This window comes from Lepidochelys kempii, chromosome 3, assembly GCF_965140285.1.
Source record: "Lepidochelys kempii isolate rLepKem1 chromosome 3, rLepKem1.hap1, whole genome shotgun sequence".
NCBI lineage: Eukaryota > Metazoa > Chordata > Testudines > Cheloniidae > Lepidochelys > Lepidochelys kempii.
Genome location: NC_136382.1, coordinates 173,078,874 through 173,104,294, shown reverse-complemented (window position 1 = coordinate 173,104,294; position 25,421 = coordinate 173,078,874). Strand labels below are relative to the sequence as shown.

Here is a 25,421-nt window from a genome sequence, read left to right as displayed (position 1 = left end):
GACTTCCTCCTGTTAAAGAAAATTAACTGGAGTACTCTTAGATGTTTTAATTGCCTGCGATTCAGTTGAGAAACTTCTAAGAATGACTTGCTTTCTGTAATGTAATTTGAGAGCTAATTCAGCTTTTTACATTGAAGATTGAACATAATTACTCTGTGGAATGGAATTTGAGGCTGTAACTGGGTTGCTGAATAAGTCTGGGATGACAAAATAATGGTAATAAGAATAATAGTGCTTGAGGTATACAATACTTCCTTACAGTGTAGGTCCAACATACTGTAACCTCTTTGTTTAGGACTCCAACTTGAATGCCAGTGCTCTCTTCTAATTTCTTCCTGCTATACAATGGTATATATTCTACAGACTGTATCTGTTGCTGTTGTCTTGGACTCCACTACCAGGTGGCTTGGCTGTGCTGAGGACTCTTTGGAGAGGTAGAAGAGGGAAGAAGTCCTACACAGACTGTGGAGGGGCAGCAGAGATGCAAGCTCTGGGCTGGTGCACTACCAATTCATGGGGAGAATAGGTAGTGATCTGCATAGCTGCAGATAAACCAGCACTGCTCCTGTTCCCCAAGTTACCTGGGGGCTGAGATAAAGTAGAAGCCCCCACCGAGTTCCAAAGCCCAGTGGGTGAGACCATTTGGGCGAGGTCTCCAAATCCTTTCCTCATGACATCACAGTGGCTGTGCTAGGCCAGGGTCCTCCATGGTCCTTGCCAAGGGACAGGATTTGCTTCTTACTAATGACACCTCCATAACTTGTGTTTCAATGTCAATGTTAGAAAAAGCATTCATAGATTCTTTAACAAAAAACAAATGCACTTCTTTGTCAAACAGGTGAATGAGTGTGTTTGTCTTTCTGGCTTGCTCTGTAGTCTCAGACCTATTCCTATTAATCTGCAACTAGCAGGTTGGCTGGAAGAAAGCCACCTCGCCACAGAAGCGCTGCTGTTATTTTTGTTGGGGTTGGTAGAGAAGAAGAGCAGCATATACCGCTATAGAAAGTAACTAACATAGGAGGTTGAGAGGCAGCTTAAAAGAGGTAAGATGGTTTCTGAACTGAGGGGACGTGGTAAGAAAGGTGGCATTGCTGAGCTTTTTCTTTGCTGAGTGCTCACTTTCTCTGTAACTTAAGAAACCAGACAGTGTGCTTTCCTGACTCCGCAGTTTTCTCCAGTGAGGCGACTTGAGCATTTTCTACTTCTCTGTTTCTTATTTTCCCCCCTCCCTCTTCCAGATGTGCAGGCCTGCATAAAACAGCGGGATTCCAATTACAGAGAGCCTTTCCTTTTCACTATTCATCCAATTTCTTCTTTATGTTGACAGGAAACATGGCCCAAAACAGCCCCCTTTTTTTTGTTATTTAGTTACAATTTATTTTCCCCTGTGTGTCTTTTTTTTTTATTTGGTTTTTGGAGAAGAAAAACAAAACAAAATACCACACTCAGGAAGGTGTGTAAAAGGCTCCCATTCAAGTAAATGGGAATGACAGAAACCGTCTCCTAGAAAGAACAGGTGAGCAAGACATTGATGTATATTGATTACTGGTTAATAAAAAACAATGTAAAATATTTCTCACATTGTACAAAAAGACCCACGTCAAAGAGACCCAGAAAAGTGACTTCTCTAGCCAGATGCCAGAATCCTTGCTGAGAGGATACAGACCAACACCGTCAATTGTAAAGGGATAGTCTTATGGGGCCAAATCCTGGAGCAAAAGTCTCATTGCAGTCAATATGATTTTTACCAGAAGGACAACTCAAAAGAAGAGTAAGGACTCCAGTATTGATCCATTTTTAAATATAGCCGAGATAAAATTGTCTATATTTGCATTTTGTTTACCAGTTAATCAAACTGATAGGGGAGGTACAAGGAGGCTATTTTTCCGGCCATTTATTATTTATATATCAGAAATGGTGCGCATAGCACCTTACAAACAGGCCCCTGCCCTAAAGAGCTTGTCATGTAAACTGTCAACATCTGAAGGCAAGGTTAGAGATGAGAGGCCACAAAATGCAGTGTGATTAAACAGTGGCATTCGATATGTTTCACTCACTTCCAGGATTTCTGTGTGGGATTTTGTTTTGGATAAGGTTTTCTGGTGTCTAATTTTGTTAATGTTTTTTCTAGCCTGAGCCAAGGTGCATGGACCATCTATATGGAATGCTGTAAGCAGGGACATGTAGGCATAGGTGTGGAGGCATGGTGGATTGGGTCAGGAAGGAAGTTCCAAGCAGAGGTGGGACATGTGAAAGAAGGCCTAGAAGAGAGGATGGGAGAAGAACAGGGGCTGGGGAAGAGAGTGACTAGTCATTATTCACTCACCCTAAGCATAGCTTCTCACAATGTTTAACTTATTGTTTCTTACCCATTGCAAAACACCATGGTCAACCTCTTTTCTAACACCTTAGTCCTAATAAGACTCAACTTTCATGCAACAGCTTTTTGAGTCTGGTAACCATGTTTACACTCAGAGTACAAACTACTTTCAATGCCTGTTGTTGTGAGGGGATCAGATGGAAGCCATATTTGACACTTGCCGTCAAACACAGATCCACTTCCGACTGTAGGTGAGGCTTGTGAAATGATTTCTCACTGGGGGTATGTTTACACTGGGAAAAAACGGCATATTGCTAATGTGGGTTAAAATAGCAGTGAAGACAGAGCAACTCAGCTTTTAACTTGGGTTAGTGGCTCAAGTTCAAATTTTAACTCAAGTTAAAAGCAGAGTTGCAGTGTCTTCACTGCTGTGTTAAACTGAGTTAACTAATACAGGTTAGCTAACAAGAGTTAGACCTTTTTTTGCCTTGCGGACATCCCCTATGAGAAAACATGTGGGTCTGTGGTTTTCTTTTCTAAGGTACCACAGTGCCTAGTGATTTCAACTGGAGTTGCAGGTGCTCAACACTTTTGAATATCAAGCCTGTAACTACCACCTCCACCCAGGAACTCCCTGGTCTGATTCTGTGAGGTGATGCTCCAGTTTACAACAGTGGAAGTTGAAGGTGCTCATCCTCTTACGAAACTCTCAGCACCCTGTTTGTTTGGACCCTAAATCGTTTGGACCCAAATTCTCAGCTTCTCCCTTGCTTTTTAGCCAGGGTTGTGATGGCTGCCACCTTGGCCAAAATCAGGAACCACCACAGCTTAACATGTGAGTCTGGCAGCTTGAGCTATGCAGCTGGCCTCTCTGCAGCTGAGAGCAGTAATCGGCTCACATCCTCTCTGTGGATTGGGCACAGAAGGGACATGTAAGACCCACTGACCAGTGGATTACACATGCAGAGCTCTAATTTTTTCCTTCTGAGTTTCCTTCAGGAAGGAATCAATCCCCATAACCTGCAGGTTGTCACCAGTTTTATTACTTTCAAACCTCCTTCTCCTTCAGGCATTGCAATAAAGACAGTGCAGACTTGTTGTGGGAATCACATAGCTACATGTTTCAGAGTAGCAGCCGTGTTAGTCTGTATTCACAAAAATAAAAGGAGTACTTGTGGCACCGATGCATCCGATGAAGTGAGCTGTAGCTCATGAAAGCTTGTGCTCAAATAAATTTGTTAGTCTCTAGGGTGCCACAGGTACTCCTATTCATACCCTCATATACTTAGTTACATTTTCATATATTTATGAGTCATCACTTGTTTTAACAGCAACACCATACACTGAAATAACCATCATTATGAGAATGAAGGATCCAAATGAATAAATATTTATTCCGGTTAATCTTAAAATTTGTACTTATCACTGTAATTCATATTTATCACTGTAATATTTCCTTGTCAAATATTGCAGCAAATTTTGACTTTTTCTTATGCTGCTTACATTTGGGAACAATCTGAATTTACATCCATGGTTGTGGTCATGTTTGGTTGTCTTGTTAGCAGTTTGAATAATTACAGGTACACAGAACCTGATGTTCCGAAAAGATTAGAGGCAATTGTATACTCCTATATCGGCTACTGCATATCATCTTAATGTGGCTGCTTGAAATACCATAAGAGAACTATGTCTAGCTGTTTAATACCAAAAGAAAAGGCCAAGACCCACAGGCAGCGGGTAGCATAGGCAGGGGAAGGCTATGCCTCCCCAAACAGCCTGGTGTGGCCCCACCCATGCTCCACCTCCAGATGCCCTCCTGCCTGCTTTCAGTTCCCTTCCCACTCTTCTATGGCCAAGAGGCTGGGGGGCAGGCAGGCTGGGGCTGGTGTGCATAAGTCCCGGGGATGAGGGCACTGGGGCTGGGACCACACCTTGCCACCCCTCCACCCAGCGCTGGGACCGTGCCACCCGCCTAGCGCTCCAGGGCTTAGGGTACTCTGGCCTTGCTGCCTGCCTGGCACTCCAGGGCTGGGGGTGCTCTGGCTGCGCCGCCCACCTGGTGAGCTGGGATTGGGGTGCTCTGATCATGCGGGGTGTGTGTGTGTGTGCCGGTCTCTGGAGGGGGGCGGGTGAAGGAGAGGAAAAGGTGGGGCAGGGCCTCAGGCAGAGGGGGATGGGCCAGGGACTAGCCTACTCCAACTACGTGTTCACCCACCGCCCATGCCACGCCTGAAGCCATTTTGCAGGAAATATTCTCTGCTAGGGAATTTTCCTTATGAAGGGCTGAACTAAAAATTGAGTGAGGACTTTGGGATTTGGTCTGAAGCGTTTGTCAAAGGAATTATACATCAAAATATCCCTTCAGATTTGGTAGAACTTCTTACCTCATGAGGTGACATGAGTTGCACGACAATAATACTTTGCAGTTCCCTATCTGAGGGTTTCATGTGAAGTAAGCAACCCAACTATTATTTTCTTTTGCAGGTGGGGAAGCTGAGTAACAGGTGGGTTAAGTAACTTTCCCAAAGTCACAAAACAAGTCAGTGGGACAAGAGGTGAGATCTTTTCTTGGACCAACTTCTGCTGGTGAAACAGACAAGCTTTTTGATCTTATACAGAGCGCTTCTTCAGATCAGTGTCAGATACATGAATCAAGCCTCAACCTCCCAACTCCCAGTCCCGCCTTTATTCACTGGAAACAACTAGCACCCTCCTAATATTCCAGTAGATATGCATTGACCAGGCAAGTGGTTATATGGATAGGTGCACAGCATGGGTACCTTGTTTCAGATTCCTGACTCTTGCCTTCAAATACATAATAAGGCTACTGAATGATCTGTATTTCTTGCTTTTATAACAATGTTGGGTAAAAGTTGTAAGTGAAGGTAATCATCCCTTCTCTCTTTTCCTCCCTCCATTTAAAAAAAATAATCTTCCCCCAATGTCAACACATATGGTCTGATTCTCCTCTGATGCTGATTTTACACTGGTGTAATACTGACTTCAGCTGAGTTATTGCTGATTTACACCCATGTACATGAGAGAAGAATCAGGCCCACAATTTCTCACTTCTTTAGAAATGTGGTGGAAAAATGGCATTTGCAATGGCTCAGCCTGTGCCTGTGCAATTGACAAGATTTCAAACAATTGGGAGGCCGGCACTGCTTCCGATCCCATGGAAACGGATCTTAAAAAAAAGAGCCTTCCTATTTTGAAACAGTGTTTAGTTTAAAGCACCCTATCCCGTTTTTGGCAGTTCAGTGCCAGTTTCCATGGGGATGGGAGTGGAAGCTTGCAGCAGTGTTATCAAAACTCTTGTCAGTGACACAGATGGAGGTTAAAAGATACAAATGCCATTTCAAGTGCACCTGTAGTGTTAACTTTGGGGGAAAATAAATGAATATCTAGAATATGTTCCCTAGGGATAAGGGAGCTAGTTTGGGTAAAATGAAGTGATTTGAGTCTTTACTCATGCTTTTTTGAACTAAACACTTTTTAGGTTCTGTGATATAATACATATAATAGATGGAAAACGTAGTGCTTTTTGTCTGAGGATCTCAAATTGATTTACAGAAGTGGGCAAGTATCATTATACCCATTTGATGAATGGAAGCAGGGAAAGGTTAAATGTCATGGCCACGGCCATACAGAGATAATTATGGGGCTGGGAATAAAACCTCTCTCCTCACTTCCACTCCAGTGCCTTAGCCTTGGGAAAACCCTGCTCATTTAGCCTGTGTCTATACTATGGACCTTACAGCGGCAATGCTGTACAACTGCAGCCGCGCTGCTGTGAGGTCTCCTGTGTAGCCGCTCTGTGCCAACAGGAGAGAGGTCTCCCATCAGCATAATTAAACCACCCCAGCCAGAGCGGTAGCTATGTTGGCAGGAGAGCGTCTCCCACTGACATGGGGCTGTCCACACAGGTGCTTTTGTCAGTGAAACTTATGTCAGTCAGGGGGTGTTTTTTTCACACCCTTGACTGACAAAAGTTTTGCCAACAAAAGTGCTCATGTAGACATAGCCTTAGTCAGTGTTTTTCTAGCTTGCTACCAGGGCAAAGTCAGAACTGCTGAAAATCTCTTGAGGCACTACTCCTCGAGATTTCCAGCTCAGATGTGCAGCTGCAAGAGGGTCAGGTATTTTAAATAAACCTCTAAACTTTTTGAGGGGATTTTGAGCTGAGCAAGTCAATCTCTTCCTCCTAGTCTCTTGCCCATTCATGTATGTGTGTATTAATTTAGGGCGAATACATTCTAGAGCTCAGTGATCACAGTGGAACCTGAAACTCCCCCTGTTTCAGATAACACAATGAGCTTGACATTTGGAGGTTTCAAATTAGTGTTTGCTTTGAGATTTTGGGGTCATTTGAACACATACCTGAAGGCAAAACTCAGGGAGGAGTGTGTTACTTTACAAAGATCCCAACTGAAAATATTTGCATGAGCCCTTGCATGAGCCCCTATACAAATCTAGTATACTTCTACTTGCAGTGTGAATCTACTCACCTTCCTGTGCCCCTCCATCTCCAGTAAACTAGCCAGCTGATAGAGCTCACTGGACAGTCTGTGACAAAGTATCCAAAGAATTTAGCTTTTTTTTGACTGTGGAGTATCTGCCATCAGATTGCAATACTTGGAAATTTATTTATAACTTGAATGGATTTTACCAGTATCTCTTTGAAAGCTATTTACTTTGTGGATTGATCATGCCTATTCTAAATTCTTTTGCTTAGTTGTGATTTGTCAAATAAGTTATATAGCATTGCTTCTCTTGCTTGATCGGATTAGTACTTCCCTTATTTATTTTGGGAAAGCCTGTGTTATACAGGAGGTCAGACTATATAATCAAAATTATCCCTTCTGGTCTCAGAAACTATGCTGTGTACAAAGTTGTCTGTATATCACTAATATGATTCCTTCTACAACAAATTAGATATTTCTATCCCTGAACTTTCCATCCTCTGTCTCATTAAGAAATTAGCATTATGAAAGGACACAGCTAGTGGCTGGAGAATCTGTAGCCTCATAAGTGAACAGAGTTTGACCAATTTTGCACACAGTTCTAAATAACTGGGTTTTTTTTAGCAGAATTCAGTTTGGCCACAATGGCGGGCAGTTATGTTCACACTCCCTGAACATTTGAGCTTTCAAGTCTTGCTAGCAAGTGATCGCATTGTGAAAAGCGAACACTCACAGATGGCAGGGTGTTTTTGTCTTTTATCATTTTCCTGTGTGAGTTCATTTGAGAGTGTGGTTTCACCTACATAGTTGTTGTTGTGGCATTGTTGATTTCAGTAGCAGCTGACTTGGGCCTTTAGAGCTTTATCTTGTGAGGTGCTGAGCTTTTTCAACTTCATTTGTGTTCCGTGGGAGTTGAAGGTGCTGTTTATCTTTCAGGATCAGGCTCTTACTGTATATGTGCCAGCTTAGTGTTGAACCATTGGTCCGCCCCAAATCACATGTATAATTTGAGCATATCAAAACTAGCATAGGAGACAACGTGATAACTGACTTCAGGCTGCAGCACTGGTCTGCTTCCTTCCCCCTGACATGTAAAACAAACTAAAAACCAACCTTATTCCCCACCCACCAAAACCCCAAACAAGTTGATTTTAAAACAAAACAAATATTAGTGGGTTCAGTTTCAGACACACTCTGCACTTTCAAAATTCAAATGGCTTTATTTTTCCTCTGTGGGTCTGCCATGTACCTATTGCTAATCAAATGAATTCCAGGTTTTCCTTCCTAACACACATCCTGGCCCTCAATCTATCATTGTTATCCTTCCAGCTGAGAAGTCCTTTGTAGCTCTTGGACTTCTGTGTATGTGGTCTGCTTTGGCTGGATCAGGTCTCAAGACTGGAAACTGCCCACAGGTCTCTCTCATGCTCAGTTATGCCACCAAGCTTGGCTTAGGGGTTTATATCTTTGTTTAGCCCCTGATCCTGTAAACAATCATGCACATGAGCTGTCCCCTTGAATCCAATAAGACTAACTCCTATGTGTAAAGTTACTCTTGTGGGTGAGTGTGTGTAGAATGGGGCCTTTGTTTCAACAGCTAAATAAAATGGAAAAGAACAAATGATCTTATTTAGGAAACCAATCTCTGCATGAGTACTAACTTCCTCTCCCCATCATAAAGATGTTAGCTGCACACATCAGCTGCTCAGATGTGCGCCTGACTGTTACGTCAGTAAAGTGAAAACTAAAAAGCCTTTCAGTAACCCTTGACACAATAAAGCCTAGCAGCTCCGAACCAGCCATTAGTCTGTCATGTCAGGAGACCATGTACTAAGAGCTCCAATAGGTCTGACTCTTGACACTGTAGACTATGATGTCGCAGTTCCTAAATATAGATTTACCAGACTGAGTCAGTTAAAATCAATCAAATCAATCTGCATTTTAGACAGTATATGAATCTACCTTTCTGTGCTTCTGCTTGTGCTATTGACAAATGCAGGCAGGTAGCAGAAGTTTGGTTACGACAGGATCTTCTTGTAAGGGTCCTTTCGAAGTCTCTTTGTGTATGGCTATTTACCTAAATCCTAATGGCTGATTTTTATCCTGAGAGTTTTCCATAACATATGCACCTCTCTGTTATACACATTTGCACACACAGAGCACATTTTTTCTAGTCTAAAAATAAATGAGTATATTGAACAGGTCTATTTGTTGCATTGTACAAAGCTGGGACGACATTTTTGAGCACTCAGCATTTGGCTTCACACACAGGAAATTCCTTCTTGGGCTGTACAAAGCAATAAAGAGACCTCATGTGCGTTAACAAACATTATGTTTCTTTTACTTTTAGCTTCGGTTTTAGTGCCACAGTGAGCAGTATGAATTGGATCTGGGACTACATTTTATGAACATTGTGGTTAGTGATTTTTTTGGCTGAAATTCAGGTAATAATAAAAAAGCTTAATCATAATATACCCCCAATCTCCTCTAAAAACTCTGTAGATATTTGATATTAAGATAGGGGGGTTGGGGTGAAAGGCACAGGAAACAGAGCCGTGGATAACCTCCTTTCATCCCAGATGAATTTCTCTTTATGTTCTAAACATTAGCCTTGTGGTCTGCACAGCTCTCTCAAATGGGACTGGCATATGGAAAGGGGGGAAAAGTCAGGAGAAAGGTTATTCTACACGCTGTGAAACAGTTATATGGTTTCTGAAAAAGCTTGACTGCCCTTAAAGAGGGGCTTTCATCCTATGGAAAATGTGCAAGGGTAGCTTCATTAAAACATAGGTTAATTTCCCTTGCATCTGCTTTTAATACTTTTCTTTGCCACTTCTATTAATTATAAAATCTGTTTGTACTGGCAGGAGTCTTCTGTTCTTTTGCCCCTCCACCCCCCTGACTGCCCAACAGCTCTGCCTACAAAATCTTGTGGCTAGAGTCCAAATGGCAAATTGATCATATCGCAACTGCTTCCACAGCAGCCAAATGCAATGTATAATAACAATATCTGGACATATATAGCACTTGTTATCTAGAAAGTCCCCAAGTGCTTTATAGAGAATAAACCTGCACAGTCTTCCTGTATGGTAGGTACAGCAGTCCACTTCAAATAGGAAACATTCTCTTGGTTAGAGTGTTGTAAATCAGGAGTAACAGAACTCAATTGAATCATATGAGTGTAAAACTGGTTAAAGTGGGGGCCTACTTGCTTTCCCTGAAGTGTTGTATTCAGTTCAAAGCTCTTCGAGATCTATGGATGAAAAGCACCCGAAAGATATTAGCACACGCAAGGAAATTTTAAAAGAGCAACAAAAATGATCCAGAGGGTTGGAAAGATTGATCTAAAGGTGAGCAGCATAAGCTCCCAAAAGTGGTATCTGAAGACCATTAGCAGCAAGGAGGAAGAAGGATTTCTGTGTGTGGAACATGGGAGGGATGCAGAGTGTAACTAGCCCTAATAGGATGAATCTAAGGCTATGTCTACACTACCATGGTAAGTCAACCTACGCTACGCAACTCCAGCTATGTGAATAACGTAGGTGGAGTCGACATACCTTAGGTCAAATTACCGTGGGGTCTACACCGCAGGGGGTCGACGGGAGAAAATCTCCTGTCGACTTACCTTACACTTCTCATCAGAGGTGGAGTGCAGGAGTCGACTGGAGCGCCATCTGCAGTCGATTTGGCGGGTCTTTTATGAGACACGCTAAATCGACCGCCGGTAGATCGATCTCAGAGTGTTGATCCCTGCCATAGTGTAGACCTGCCCTTAGAAAGGGGACATTGAGGCTTGGGAATTATTTCCCATGGGAAGTGGAGGAAGCCCTGTTTCTTGGAACTGTTGAAACTTGAGTGGACAAAGCACCAGAATGTGTACTGAAAGGGACCAGTGAGAGATGGACTGAATAACAAATAGGTCTTTTCCGTTTCTATATCGTAGCATAATATGTAAGATAATAAATCCTAACTTTTATACAATACTTTTCAGCTGAGGAGCTCCAAGCACTTTACAAATTATAACTGAGGCACAGAGGTGAAGTGACTTGCCTAAAGCTGCCCAGCAGGCCAGCAGCAGAGATGGGAATAAAACCCAGGTCTCCTGAGCCCTGGTCCAGTGCTGTAGCCACTAGACCACACTACCTCCCAGTAATATGCCATTCAGAATATAGAAAATTTGCATTTTATCTCCTTGACAGCGATGTCACAATAAGGAGGATGCTTGTGGCACCTGTTCAGAGCTATGTATTCTTCTCAATACCACTCTTACTGAGTTAGTCTTACTGAGATCAGATGGGCTTGGGTTCCAGGAAAGGTGAAAGACGCACTGTTTTTTTCAAGCCTCTAGCAACTGATTCTTGGAATGATCTCAGTGAAGGGGCATCCTGGCCTGCTCTTTCTGCCTGCAGATATGGCTCCATAAAGATGGCTGTGGAGGAGAGGGGACTATAAGGCCTCAAAAAATTGAAGCAGAAGGGAAGGATTGTATGTACTAAATAGATTTCTAGAAACAAAAATAAAAAAATCTCAACACTTCAATAGCAGAGCTGGTTAGAAAATGTACTTTTTCCCATAGAAAATATTGAGGTTTTGGCAAAAAAGTGAAATATTTTGTTTGAAAACTGAAATATTTCACTTAAGAAATCCTGCTTTGGTGGCTCACAGGAGTTGTAATTTGGCTGTTTCATATTCCCATTTTTCTCAATAGACCAGGCTTCTTGTTTGGACTACATCTCCCATGATGCACCATGGTCTTCCCTCAAGTTGATGAAAGGCAGTTGCATTATGGGAGTGTGTGGTTGTGGTGTATTATGAGAGAACATCTTTCCTTTTTGCCCCCCTGATTTCCAGTGCCCATTCTCACTAGTCCTCTGCCTCTCATCCCCTGCTGCAATCTCCCTTCTGATTTTTCTCTCTGTAGTCCCCTACTATTTTTCCTTTCTTTGTCTTTCCCATGCCCTTCCTTCTAGACTCCTTGGCGTGTCTCAGTCATTGACTTCCTTTGGTTATTTCCTTCTGGTCTGTTGGGTTTGGTCCAACCCAAATAAAATCTCTAAAAAGGTCTCGGTGTAATATGGACATCTGGAGAAGACGGCACTGAAGCCTCATGTATCCATAGTGTTATAAGCATACTGTGCATGAGGACTCAGTGCTACTGCAGCTCTGAAGGTGGGGAGGGGAACTGAGGTGATGAGGTGAATGAATCACAGGGCCATACACATGAGAGCCTGAAACCCTGGATGCTATATATTTCTAAAATAAATAAAAGAAAAGAAATAAGAAGTCCAAGGACTGGGCAATGCTGTTTTTTTTCATTAAAAAAACCCCCGTAAGGTTCCATCTTCCTCTGAAAGGAGCTCCCAGGGCAGTACTGGCTCAGGTGAGGAGCTAGACCTACAACCCTAGGATGCTACTAGGTGTTTGGGGGCCCTAGTTAGCAGGGACAAGTTGAAATCGCCCCAGTGCTGGGTAGTGGAAGCTGCTTTGTGCTGACAGAGCTCTGGGGGCAATAACTGGATCCTTGTAGTGATTCAGGGTGTCATTGTCCTGGCTGGGACACAGCACAGATTTCATCCACTGCTGCTTAAGAGGAACCCTCCATTCTCTCTTCCCCCAAATTCACTGCATAAGCAAATCAGCCGAAGTTTTGAACATAGTGGTATGGGCCGCGGAGACTAGACCCTTGTGCGGTCATTACACGAGAGCACAGTGGGTATAAAATGCTGCCAGTTGGAACTGGATGCATTTTGCACTCACTTCACACCAGTATAATATCTGTTGGAGATGCAAAGCTCTGGAGAATCACTCAGGCCTGTTGGTTATACTCCCTTCAACCGCCCTCGGCTGGCATGGCTAAGAGATTGGAGATAAGGATGCGCATGGAACCTCAAGGTTCCAGCTGGAAGAGGGGAGGTCCCCATAATTGACATTGTTTTGGGGGAATGGGGGCAGGGCAGGGAATTTGCTTGAACTGGCCCTGTCTCCACGATAATTGCCTGCATTTCTGGTGAGGAAGGGTCCTCTACAAATAGCCAGCAGATGTATGTTTTAATGGAAAACCACCCTCCTGCTTTCAGCTGCTTGCAACAGTCATCTCTCAAACAACCATGTCTCTGGAGCCCCTGACTGCACAACTGATTAAATACAGAGTCCACAGAAATACAGTTATGAGGCAGGATTTTTAAATGGACTCTAATTTGTAAAATACATTCATGTTCACTCCATATATCTTTGCCTTCCCATTTCCCTACTTGAAATGGATACTTGGATGCATCACTTAAACCAGGTGTGTGCTTTATGTATAATTAATCTGCTCAGAAAATGGAGCCTCAGTTAATTTGTCTCCCAGACATCTTTGCCTGCAAGGAGTCAACAGAGCTCCACGACAGTACTTGTAGCTGTAATTCTCAAGGCAGAACAATGTAAAGAAATCGTGGGTCACTTTTAAAAACACACGTTTGTCCTGAGCAACCCCTCAGATATGAGCTGTTGTGGATTTATAAAATCAAGGTCTGAAAAGTATTTGGAAAAAAATCTGAGCTTCCCTTCCCCAACCCTCTGCTACCGCAACAATGCTTCACACAGTGAGTTTGTTTTGTGGTCCTATGGGCTTGTATTAGGGAAAAATAGAATGGGGTAGGAGATGATGTCAGCTTCCCCAGTTATCCAAAGTTACAGTGAGTATGTGTGTGCATGTTGTGGGAGGGGGGAAGAGATACTGGCTTTCAACCCAAGTTAGCCAGCTGCGTCTGCCACACCATTACTGTAGCTGGATCAGTACTGGGGGGGGGGAACAATCTTTTGGATCCTCTACAAGTGCAGCTGTCAGACAAAGGTCTGAGCTTCCTGCGAGAGCTATGAAGACACCATCTTTCAAAGAGGCCAGGGAAAGCTTTATAGAACCAGAATAAAAGTGGGGAAGGTGGGAGAATGTTTATAGTCCCAAATCGTTTGTCGTTAGTGGGGGCAGTGAAGCAGATCCATGCTGCTTCAACATCCACTGGTGTTTTCCTGTACCATGAATGGAATTGTTTTCCATACACCCACTCTGCACAAAGTGAATTCCTGTACACACTATGGGCCATATCATCAGCTGAGGAAGTCTGCAGGGTTCCACTAAGGTCAATGGAAGTGTACTGCTGTACACCAGTAGAGGCTGTAGCTCGGTATCATTGCCCACCCTTCCTGATGTACTCAATTTAGAAAAGGCACAATGTTATATTACTCTGGCTAGGCTACAAATAAGTGAGATGTTCATAAAGCTTTGAAGCTGAGGAGCTTTCTGAAAATTTTTTGTGGGCACTGCAGAAGTTGCACATCTTTAAGTAATTTGTAATTGTGTATTATATAAAACTATGGTGTGAAATGTATTGAGTCCTAGCAGATTACCAGAGCAGATTTAGAATGCTGTTTGTTCCAGGGATGGAAGAAGGTGGACATTCAGCATTGTGTGTTACGTACTACAATGAAGAATGCTGGGACAGGGTAAAGTCCTCTGGGAAAGTGCAGTGTTTATTCTGCTGGTCTGATTTTATGAAACATTGTGCAATTCCTCACCTTTGTTGGGAGTATTTATTAACTCTCCCCCTCCATCCCAGACATGGATTGTGATCATTTTTGTTTTCGTATATAATTTTTGGGCCAGATTTTCTGCCAATTTACACCAAATGAGCACCTGGCCTTTTATCCACAAAGTAAAACTACATATAAAAGATACATCTGTCTCTGCACCTCAGGATCATCACGAGGATTCTAAAATAACATCTGACATGTTTATTTATAAAGCTTTTTATTCTAAAAGTACGGAACAAACCAGAATCACTTACTGACCCTGGGAGAAATTCTTCACACCTACAAGGTGGAATGCGGAAACTGGTAAACAGTGTGCAGCAACACAACAGGGTAGGACAGGATGCGAAAAGGAATAAAATATTTATCTGGAACTGTGGGGGATATACAGACAGGCAGAATGTGGAGTAACTACTCCACAATCTGTGCAGAGAATGGGGTGTGAACGGGGTGATTAGGTGGAGCGGGGAGAGCAATGGATTTCCCCTACATGAAATGAACTTTTAAAAACAATAGCTGAGAATCTCCCAAATTATTGAGTAATGTGCTACCGAAGATTTGGGCAACGCTTTGGCTTACAAGTTAAAAGGCTAATAGGAGGGCAACAGGGGAAGAGGAGAAATCACTCCAAGTCCGCCTCGGTACTGCGGGCAATTAAACAAAATGCTGCATAAGAGCTGCTCGCTCATTCTCAGCATGTAGTGCAAGTTAAGGCCGTCTATTCAAACATAGCATAGAAGAGAGTCTTACTAAATTTGGTCTCACTTAACATCAGATAAGGGGGGTTTCTAAGAGGGAACCTTCTGGGCTAAATTTTGAAAGGGTGCTTGGCCTCCTCTCTATTTTTAAGGCTGTGGTTTTGAACTCTCAATTAATTTCAGGTGAAAATGTTAGGATTTGGGTGTTTGCCTGATTTGCGGGCACAACCAGGTAGTGGGGGGGTCATTAGAACATCTGGCTCCAAATGTCTAAATAGTACCACTCACACCCACAAAAATGGAAGCCACTGTAAATCAATCAATCAATCAATCAATCAATCAATCAATCCCTCTAACACGCTCCATCTTCCAGGTTCCACACAGTCTGTGCTTGTATATCACAGATGGTAGTCGTTACTGTTTACCTTGAATAATTCTTCATTTTTTTATTATAGTAACAAAACAAAGGTTTGTCATGTTTCCAAGAGCCTGACCCTGTGAGGTGCTGAGCACCCTTCCCTGCCACTGAAGCTGTTTAACCGAATGGGAGGTGAAGGTGCTCAGTAGCTCATTGGATCGAGTCCCAGCTGTTATCCATTCTGTATGTTTACTGGAGGCAGTGGAGGATTTTTATGGGATGATTTTATAGCTAGCTTAGGCTCTAGAGTTTTGTAGATGCTGCACATCAGTCGGGTTACATGGCATTCTACAGACAAATAAAAAATGGCAGATCCCTACTCTGAGGAGATTACAGCTGAAGTCCTGATCTATGAGGCTGGATCTTTGAGCCCCCTATGGTGTCCTATTGACTTCAATAGGCACAGAAGTCTGCCTGCATCTGGGATTCTGTCTCACTTGTATGTGGACACAGAATGTCAGTGGAAGACTGAGGAATAAAGTCAAGGGATCCTTGCTCCCAGACCCTATGGTTTCACTAGACAACGGTTCCCCTTAGAAAGCAGGAAGTTATGGACCTTCCTCAAGATACTTCCATTCAAATTATCTTGGGTCTGTAGGACCAAAAGTGTTTATTTCACTACAATGTGTTATTGTCAGGGTTCCTGGCTATGTCTGAGACCTCATGAAAAGCTTCTGCTCACTGCCCAAAAGCATAGTACTTCAAAAAAAATAACTTGGCTAATGTTTTCATTTTAAAAATGGAAAACGCCAGTCAGCACTAATGGCTTGGTGCTCACCACCGCGTCCTAGCTCTGCTGCTTCGGTTGTTGGCACAGAAGGATGCACCTACTCCTACAACACAGAGACCTGGTAGCTGGAGAGCAGAGTATTTCAAGCTTGGGCAACCACCCCATTGGTTTTTGCAGAGCAGCAGGTCGTACTGTCCTGCTGTTATGGGAACCCGAGAAAAAGGGATTCACACAGATCATTTTCAAATGAGTGTACTCACAGAGAATATGGCTAGCGCATGGGCTATCAGAAACCAGGACTGATTCAATCTATAAATACTAGAAATGGAAACTCGGTAGATTCTAGTATAATACCTACCTTTGTTGAGGCATGAGGCATTGCCTCTGGATCCAGAGCTTAGCACCCAGCTGCCATAACTTTATGCTAGATATGGATGCAGGTCCAAGTTTCCCAAAAATCTAGGGGTCTTTGCAACTGGGTTTTTGGTTTGGCCTGGCCCCATCTCTAAATTATACTTTGCAGTGTCTAAAGAGGCATAAGAGACATACTATAATGTAGGGGTGGTCAATTTTTTTTTGTCAAGGTCCAAATTTCTTGGTCAATATATAGTCAAGGTCCAGACACCAGAGAAAATAATCCCCCCCCCGCCAATAATGATAATAATAAGTAAATAAAAAGCTTTTGCGGTCCTTTCAAAAGTATCTGGCAGTCCAGATTTGGCCTGCAGTCCGCCCATTGACTACCCTGCTATAGAGACTTTGTTCTGAAGTAATTGGGTCTGTAGGCCACAGATAATGGTGGATTTTTTTCTATTACAGCAAATAGCTGCTTAGTTTCTTTTTTTGCTATTGGCTTAGAAACAACAACAACAACATAACCCCACATGGAATGCATCATCTTCTGTCCCTTCATGCATTAGTTCAACAAATTTTCCTGTCCAACATACATTTTGCTAAGGGTAGGCGACATTCCATATGCTTTTGCTTCAATATCTCCCTTATATATCTCTGTCTGACATGGTTTTCAATGCACATTAAGTGCCTAAGCAAAGTACACACTATGGCAGGGGTGGGCAAACTTTTTGGCCGGAGGGCCACATCGGATTTCCAAAATTGTATGGAGGGCCAGTTAGGGAGACTGTGTCTCCCCAAACAGCCAGGTGTGGCCCGGCCCCCACCTCCTATCCGTCCCCCACGCTTCTCGTCCCCTGACGGCTCCCCCAGGACTCCTGCACCATCGAATGCCCCCCCCATTCCCTGACGGCCCCCCCGGAACTCCTACCCCATCCACCACCTCCTGCTCCCTGTCCCCTGACGACCCTCAGACCTCCCACCCCGACTGCCCCCTGCTACCCCATCCAACCCCCGCTCTCATTCCTGACTTGCCCCCCAGGATCCCTGCCCCATCCAACCACCCCTTCTCCCCTGACCGCCACCGGAACCCCTGCCCCTGACTGCTCTCCGCCGCCCCATCCAACCCCCCTCTCCTTTCTGACTGCCCCCCCGGGACCCCTGCCCCATGCAATCCCCCTGTTTCCCATCCTCTGACTGCCCCAACCCCTATCCACATCCCCGACCCCTGACCACACCCCCGAACTCCCCTGCCCTCTATCCAAGCCCCCCTGCCCCCTCACCGCGCTGCCTGGAGCACCGGTGGCTGGCAGCACTACAGTCACGCAGCCCAGAGCACCGGCTCAGGCCGTGGCTCTGCAACTGCGCTGCCCGGCTGCCTTGAGCGTTGCACCGGCGGCGCGGCGTGCTGAGGCTGTGGGGGAGAAGGGACAGCGGGGGAGGGGCCGGGGGCTAGCCTCCTGGGCCAGGAGCTCAGGGGCCTGGCAAGAGGGTCCCGCGGGCCACCATAGTTTGCCCACCTCTGCACTATGGTGTGAAAGAGATATGTTACATACGAGGTCTGTAAGGCTCTGGCCCCTTACAGTGCTGGCTGCAATATAAACGGTCTAGGAGGTGGACACAAAGCATCTCCCAACCTAGGATTAACTTTGAGTCTTGATTTGAGAGAGGGGGGAAGAAATTTGCATGTGCTATTTTAGTGTCTTTACCAGCTACATAAACCATGGCTTGAAAGTATGATGTGTATAACACCCAACATGCCTCAAATGCATTTGATAAAAAGAGCTAGTCATGCAGGATATCTAGCCACCTCTTCGTGTTCTGTAGCTTCTTCACTTGGCCTGTAAGGTACAGCATTTTCCTCTGCAGTTAACTTGACAACAGCATGTGCCTTTTGCATATACTGGTCAGATGGATCTGGACTTCTTCTCCCTTCTTTTCTGCAGCACTGGAGGGAGTGTGAGAAAAGCAAACTCTTCACATGATGGGTTATGTCAGATGTTTCTGTCTGTTGATGACCTAATATTAAAGCAGACTTATTCAATCAGCAGTAGCCCTTACTTTTCAAATGATCATAGCTAGGTAAACTGGGAGACTCATGTTCCATATGTAACTGCTCTGCTATGGCCAGGACATCTAAAAATCACCTAAAGCTCTGGGATGAAGGCCATGGTCAGCATTTCTGTTTCTCAGGCACAATGGCACTTATTATTATAAAGATAGAGCTTGTCTGGTGGGAAAGAGAGGCCAGGGATCAGCAAGAGATTATGGAATGAACTTCCCCAGGAACTAAGGACCAGGAACTAAGGACTCACCACCTTCTGCACCAAGTGCAAGGAGCACTTCTTGACTTTTCCTTCTCTTCATATAAACATGTATCAGAGTATATGTAAGAGCCCCCACCCCAAACAAACCCAAACCAACCTTACAATCCACTGCACATGTGATTCCCTCCCTGAGGAGATGACGAGAGAGAGAATAAACCATACATAACAGATTAGTCATGTTGCTAATGCACTAGCGGAAGGCACAGCAGATGAAGTGCTACAAGTATCTATTGAGAATAGGATGGAACTACAGGATCAAAAGGGAGCCAGTCTCCCTTTGGCCAGTGATAGTTCTAAAAGCTCCTGTTAGCTGCCTGTTTTACAAAGGCACTGAAATTCTGGTCTGTAGTAAGAAAAGCCAATACTTTATGGTTAGGGCTGCAGCAGCACAGAAATAAGGGTGGCAATACCATATCCCCCCCAAGTAGCCTTCTGACCACCCCCACAACCCTCTTTTCAGTCGGGACCCCCACGGATATAACATCATGAAATTTCAGATTTAAATACTTGAAGCCGTGAAATTTAAGCTTTTAAAGATCCTTTGATCATGAAATTTATCAAAATGTACCGTGAATTTGGTAGGGATCTACTTAGGGTGGTCAGAAATCCTAAAAACTGACCTTGGTCCCATCCTAATGGTTGCTAAGCAACTGCAACTCCTCTTCATATCAACGCAGGTGAGGTTGCTAATCACTTTGCAGGAGGTACTCAGCACCTTACAGGACTTTTGGAAATAGATCCAATGGGCAAATTGCTTGTCAGATTTTAAGGGTGAACTCTCTGCAAAGACATTTTTAATGCCAAAATACGCATGTTAATTTTGTGACTTCCACTCTGGGCAAGTACCTCATTTCTCCTTGTCAACTTGCTACCAGAGAGCCACAGAAAACAGTTATGGAGATATGAATAATGAGTCAAATTGTATCCATCTGGAATACAATGGCTACAGAATGTTTAAGAATGAAATACAGTTGAGATGCTGCAGAGTATCTCCAAAGGCAAAATGTGGCCTGGAAAAGCAAAATCATTAGGGGCTTTGAGTATTTTTAATTGTTAGATGCAAAATATTTTTGAGCATCTTGTTTGCTTAATTTCTGGCTCCCTACTGCTCCACATTCATCAAGGGAAATTTTTGATGCTGAGCATATCTTTCAGCATCCTGCCGACTTGCTGTTCCGTGCATGTCACAAGACTTAACAAATCATGATTTGCGCAAAGCAATAGATAAAACTGCTAAATGTTATCAGTCAAGGCATCTTCAACTTTTTTTTCATTCCAGAAAAAGGGCTGAGAACAAGCTTTTTATGGCATTGCATATTTACAGATATATGCAATTTGTACTATGAATGTACTAAGTCAACAAAATACATCTAGAGATATAAGGTCAGCCTGTGCCTGGTTCTATGTGAATGTATGAGAGGTGGGGTGGAGAGAGAGGATGCAAAGAAACTCCCTGTCCTTGCATTTTTGCACAAGGGAGAGGCACACAGGGGCTTGGGAGTGGAGGCTGTGACCTTGGGGGTCTGGTTTCTCAGAGCTAATGAGCATTGAAAAGCCCAAATGACATCCATAGGTCTGCATGTTGACTAGCCACCTGAAAAGGGAAGAGAAGGGTAGAGTGTGGGCAAGGCCAACTCACACCCTTAAAAAGGTGTAGGAGCATGCCACTCTTCCAGAGCCCCACGAAGAATCTGACAGAACTCCCATTACAGCTCCAGCTACTGTGAAGCCTGCCTAAATGTCCTTCAGTTTTGGGCATAGCTTAAAACCTGTACAGTTTGTGTTTGGGTGTAAGTTTATATATCCTGTCGCTGACAATCTAATCTATTTATACTAGGCACTTATGCATTGGTAATATCCATATAGTAGATTGCAGGGCCAAAACTTATATTTATCATGTGCCTTTGACTGCCTCACTTGCACTCTGCCCACTAATCCATGTGCCCTGAGACTATTTCAAACATTCCAAATTCTAAACAGTCATCTGCCATTTATTCTCTAAATACATCTGCCAGAGAAGTGTTCCTACCTAAACTACACTGGTCCAATGCCCTGGACGCACTTTACTCGAGTCTAGACCAGTGACAGATTTCAGGGCTGGTCTCTCAGGAACTTGCAGGATTAGAAATGACAGGGCTTTTTCCAATAGAAAGGAGAGATTCCCAGCTTTCCAGTGAGACACATAACATTGGGTTCTAGCCATAGAATGTCTCAAGGTATCAGATGTTAAGATTAGGAGTACTTGTGGCACCTTAGAGACTAACCAATTTATTAGAGCATAAGCTTTCGTGAGCTACAGCTCACTTCATCAGATGCATATCGTGGAAACTGCAGCAGACTTTATATATACACAGAGAATATGAACCAATACCTCCTCCCACCCCACTGTCCTGCTGGTAATAGCTTATCTAAAGTGATCATCAGGTGGGCCATTTCCAGCACAAATCCAGGTTTTCTCACCCTCCACCCCCCCACACAAATTCACTCTCCTGCTGGTGATAGCCCATCCAAAGTGACAACTCTTTACACAATGTGCATGACAATCAAGTTGGGCTATTTCCTGCACAAATCCAGGTTACCCCCCCCAGATGTTCTGGTTTAACTTGGATTTAAACTTGAAGAGTGGTCAGTTTGGATGAGCTATTACCAGCAGGAGAGTGAGTTTGTGTGTGTATGGGGGTGGGGGGGATGTGAGAAAACCTGGATTTGTGCAGGAAATAGCCCAACTTGATTGTCATGCACATTGTGTAAAGAGTTGGATGGGCTATCACCAGCAGGAGAGTGAATTTGTGTAGGGGGGTGGAGGGTGAGAAAACCTGGATTTGTGCTGGAAATGGCCCACCTGATGATCACTTTAGATAAGCTATTACCAGCAGGACAGTGGGGTGGGAGGAGGTATTGTTTCATATTCTCTGTGTATATATAAAGTCTGCTGCAGTTTCCACGATATGCATCTGATGAAGTGAGCTGTAGCTCACGAAAGCTTATGCTCTAATAAATTGGTTAGTCTCTAAGGTGCCACAAGTACTCCTTTTCTTTTTGCGAATACAGACTAACACGGCTGTTACTCTGAAACCTGATGTTAAGATTATAACTCCTTAAGGTATCATGTAAGCCAGTGGTCTGAATAAACTCCTGCCATCTGGGGAAAAACACCTGAGGAGCAGACTCTATTTGCATAGACACACCTACTTTGTCTAGATGATCAATAGACATGCCTATTTTTCCAAAGTTATCAGTTCTGGCAGTTTGGGATAAAAATTCACTTAAGTCTTGGATACAGGGGTAATGAAGTGTTGTTACTCGTATTGAATGACTAAGGAGTGGCAGAACTGGACTTAATGTGCCCTAATTGCGGGGGTCACTCTAACTTTAACTTCACTTGGTAAGCGGGAGGAAGTGAAGTAAAGCCAAGGGTGGGGTAGAGATGAAGCTAAAGAGAGAGCTGACTAGACCAGACTCATTTGAGACTCCTTGTCTTTTTTCAAAGTGATCACTAGAGCTGAAGTCACTGATAAGCTGGTTTATCGGTTGAGCCTTCATTCTCATGGGGAGGTACTGTTCTAGTGAAAGACAATATAGAGGAGGTAGTAGCAATGAGGTTCCTCACGACCTGTGAAATCACTAAGACCTGGGCTAGATGGTGGAACCGCCAGACATGGCATCCTAGCTAAAGCTGTGATTACTAATAGCTGTGGTAGGTGGTTGTAATGCTGTGGGACTGGACTGGACCAAGGACACAGCAGTGACAGAGGCAGCAGCAATGAGTGGCAGCAGAGGACAGGACTCACCTCTCTCCACCCCCAGGGTCTGGGAGTGAACCCACCTCAATGCACAGCTGGATCTTGTGACTTCGCTGTTCTTGGACAACAAATCGTGAGTGGGATGCAGTGGGGGAAAGAAGGAGTGGTGTGATAGAGGGACATTCTTCCATGGACTTTCACACCGCAAGGTGGGAAACTGAGGCAAAGGACAATGACCCAGATACTCCGATGTGGGTGTTTACTTATTGTTTACATTCTTTGAGTCATTGTAGTTGTGATTTACCAGTTCCCTCACCCTGATAAAAGCTTCCTCCACCCCCTACACTAGACATAGATTCAGTGCTCCTGAGTGGGGAGAGGAGCCCAGCTGTGGTGTTTAGTTTTCTCAGATTTATGAGTGGGGGCTTGAGCCCGTTTTGTTTTGTAATTTTAAGAGGAACTTTTAGATATGGTACCCAGCCCTTGTTGCTGTCAACACCACCTGGCAGAAAGGTTACAATAGAAAAGCTATTATAAGGTAAAAATTAAAGTTTTTAAATGTATTAGTTATATTTTCACTCTCCCTCAGAAATACAGGATCTCAGGGCATGGTAGTAAGAGATCCTGGCTGCACAGGTAAAAAGGACACAATACAGTCGTTCCCCCCCCCCCCTTTTTTTTTTTTAAATGCAGATATTTCTAAAATGATGTTTTCTTAAATAGCTGATGTGTATGGAATGCATGGCTGAAGTGGTATAAAGCTTTGCATTCCTTTGAAGTGACCTGCCTTACACATGTGTGCCTTTGCCACCTGTGAGCATTACAGACTTTGCAAACTCATTCAGCCAGATCCTCACCACTTGAGCATGTGTTTCCTACCTGTCTCTGTCTCTCATATACATATATTATAATGCAGGATAGATTTTTCAAATGAACTCAGGGCCAGATTTTCAAAGAGCCCAGCTCCCATTTAGGCACCTATATAAGAGATGGATTTTTGACAGTGCTCAGAACCTAACAAGTCATTTTGTGACACTTAATTGTGAAAATCTGGCCCTTGGTGATACCCACAACACAAAAGTAGCCCCCTCTGTAGGAGCACCTTCCTTGATCAAATCCTGGTCACTACTAACGCTTAGTGTAGAGTTGCCTTCTTAGAAGAACTTTTTCCCAGTATGCTTTGCTTGTATTTTCTGGGGCTGGCCTTTTAGATATGCAACTGCAGCTGTAAAGAAGCCATTTTGGAGCTGGCTTCTGCTTACTGCCTCTCCCTCTCTTCCATATGGTAAGTATTCTTAGTTTCTTTTTTTATGGATTTTCTTACTTTTCCCTTTCTTATTTCTGAAGAGGTGGCTATTCTCGTGTATATATATATGTATAGCCATTCTCTATACAGGAAGTAGTATTTGTGTGTGTGTGGGAGAGACATTATAGGCAGTGCTGTTATTAAAGATGCCTGACATTTCCCATTATAAGACCTTGTTTTCAGCTGCTTATAACTTTGCCAGACCTTAACTACTGGGGCTGGAATTTTCCATGCCAGATGTCTTCTTCAGGCTGCTTTGTTTTTTAGAAAATTTCAGCTAAAATGGTTCAGTCAGTTCCATGGATGAGACTAGTAAAAAAAATGTGTTTTGCCCATGTTAAAAAATTCTGGCAACCTTTTCTTTAAGATGCTTTAGTGTCCCCATGAATTGGGACGGGGACGCTCACTGCATCAGGGATGTGCCTTTTGCCATCCTTGGGAAAATTATTCCAAATTTGGCCAAGTTATAAGACTTTGAAAAATCTCAGTTCACACATGCTCTGTAGAGACCAGCTAGAGCATCACAGTTAAAATCTCCAAAGATTCTCTCTGTGTGGAGTATACTCTAGCCTGGGGCCTTCCCTGCAATTGTAGCTCAAGATTGCTGCAGGCTGGGTCAGGCACCTGAACTTAAAGCAGGGGGCCTGTCTTCTCTGGGCTCTCATTTATAGCTGAACCCCTCACCCCTCATTACTTTGGGGGCTTTCGGGTTGGCCAGGCCCTTTTGGGCAGTAAGTGGATTATGGTCAGTTTCAGCTAACACAGGCCTCCCATAAATAAAGACATGAAATGTTTTACACCCGTGGACTAAGGCCAAAGCCCCCTTCTCTGTTTGAGCAGATTGACACTTAGTTTTTGTTAGCACCTGTGACTCAGAAGCCATTGGTCTCCAGTTTTGAACATTACTGTTGTAAGAGGATTTTACCAATACTCTCCTTGGAGGTATCTGTGGGCAACTTAGTTTTGCTCTTACCATCACAGTGCTTCAGGACTAGGGTCTCTTTAATTAACTCCATGGTTCTGAGACTCTTTATTAAGACTGGCATCACATGTCCATTGGACATGTTTGCAGTATAGTTCTCTCAGATTGCTGGTTTGGGTGGCCATGTTAGGCACAAATTTCCCTACTTCGTTCAACGCTCCAAGGAATCTGTTCACCCTTTCCTTGTCTGTTGGGGCAGGCATGTGGGTGATGGCCTCAACCTTCCTGTAATCTGTCTGTTCACCGTGACGTGTTAACCTGCCTCACAGGCACATTACTTCTGTTCAACAGAAATTTTGTTCCTTTTGCTTTAGGCCAGCACTTCTGGTTCTTTCCAAAGTTGCTTGGTGGAGCCTCTGGCAATGCTCCTCTACTGTTTTCCCCCCCATCAGAATGTCACCCAAGTAATCCTTAGTACCCTCTATTCCCTCAAATGTATTGTATTCTCCAGTGAAACACCTTGGGTGCTGAACATAACCCCGGTGGCAATCTATGGAAACTGTGTCTCCCAAAG

The 25,421-nt window shown here is 43.8% G+C and overlaps 1 long non-coding RNA gene across 1 annotated transcript in view; it reads left to right on the top strand.

Annotated features, from left to right (window-relative positions):
* The first annotated feature begins 890 nt into the window (after window positions 1-890).
* LOC140909540 (uncharacterized) overlaps window positions 891-25,421 on the top strand; it is a 112,970-nt gene continuing 88,439 nt past the window's right edge. The window contains exon 1 of the long non-coding RNA XR_012158259.1: window positions 891-1,043. This is a non-coding gene — a long non-coding RNA (uncharacterized LOC140909540). The remainder of the gene's footprint in view (window positions 1,044-25,421) is intronic.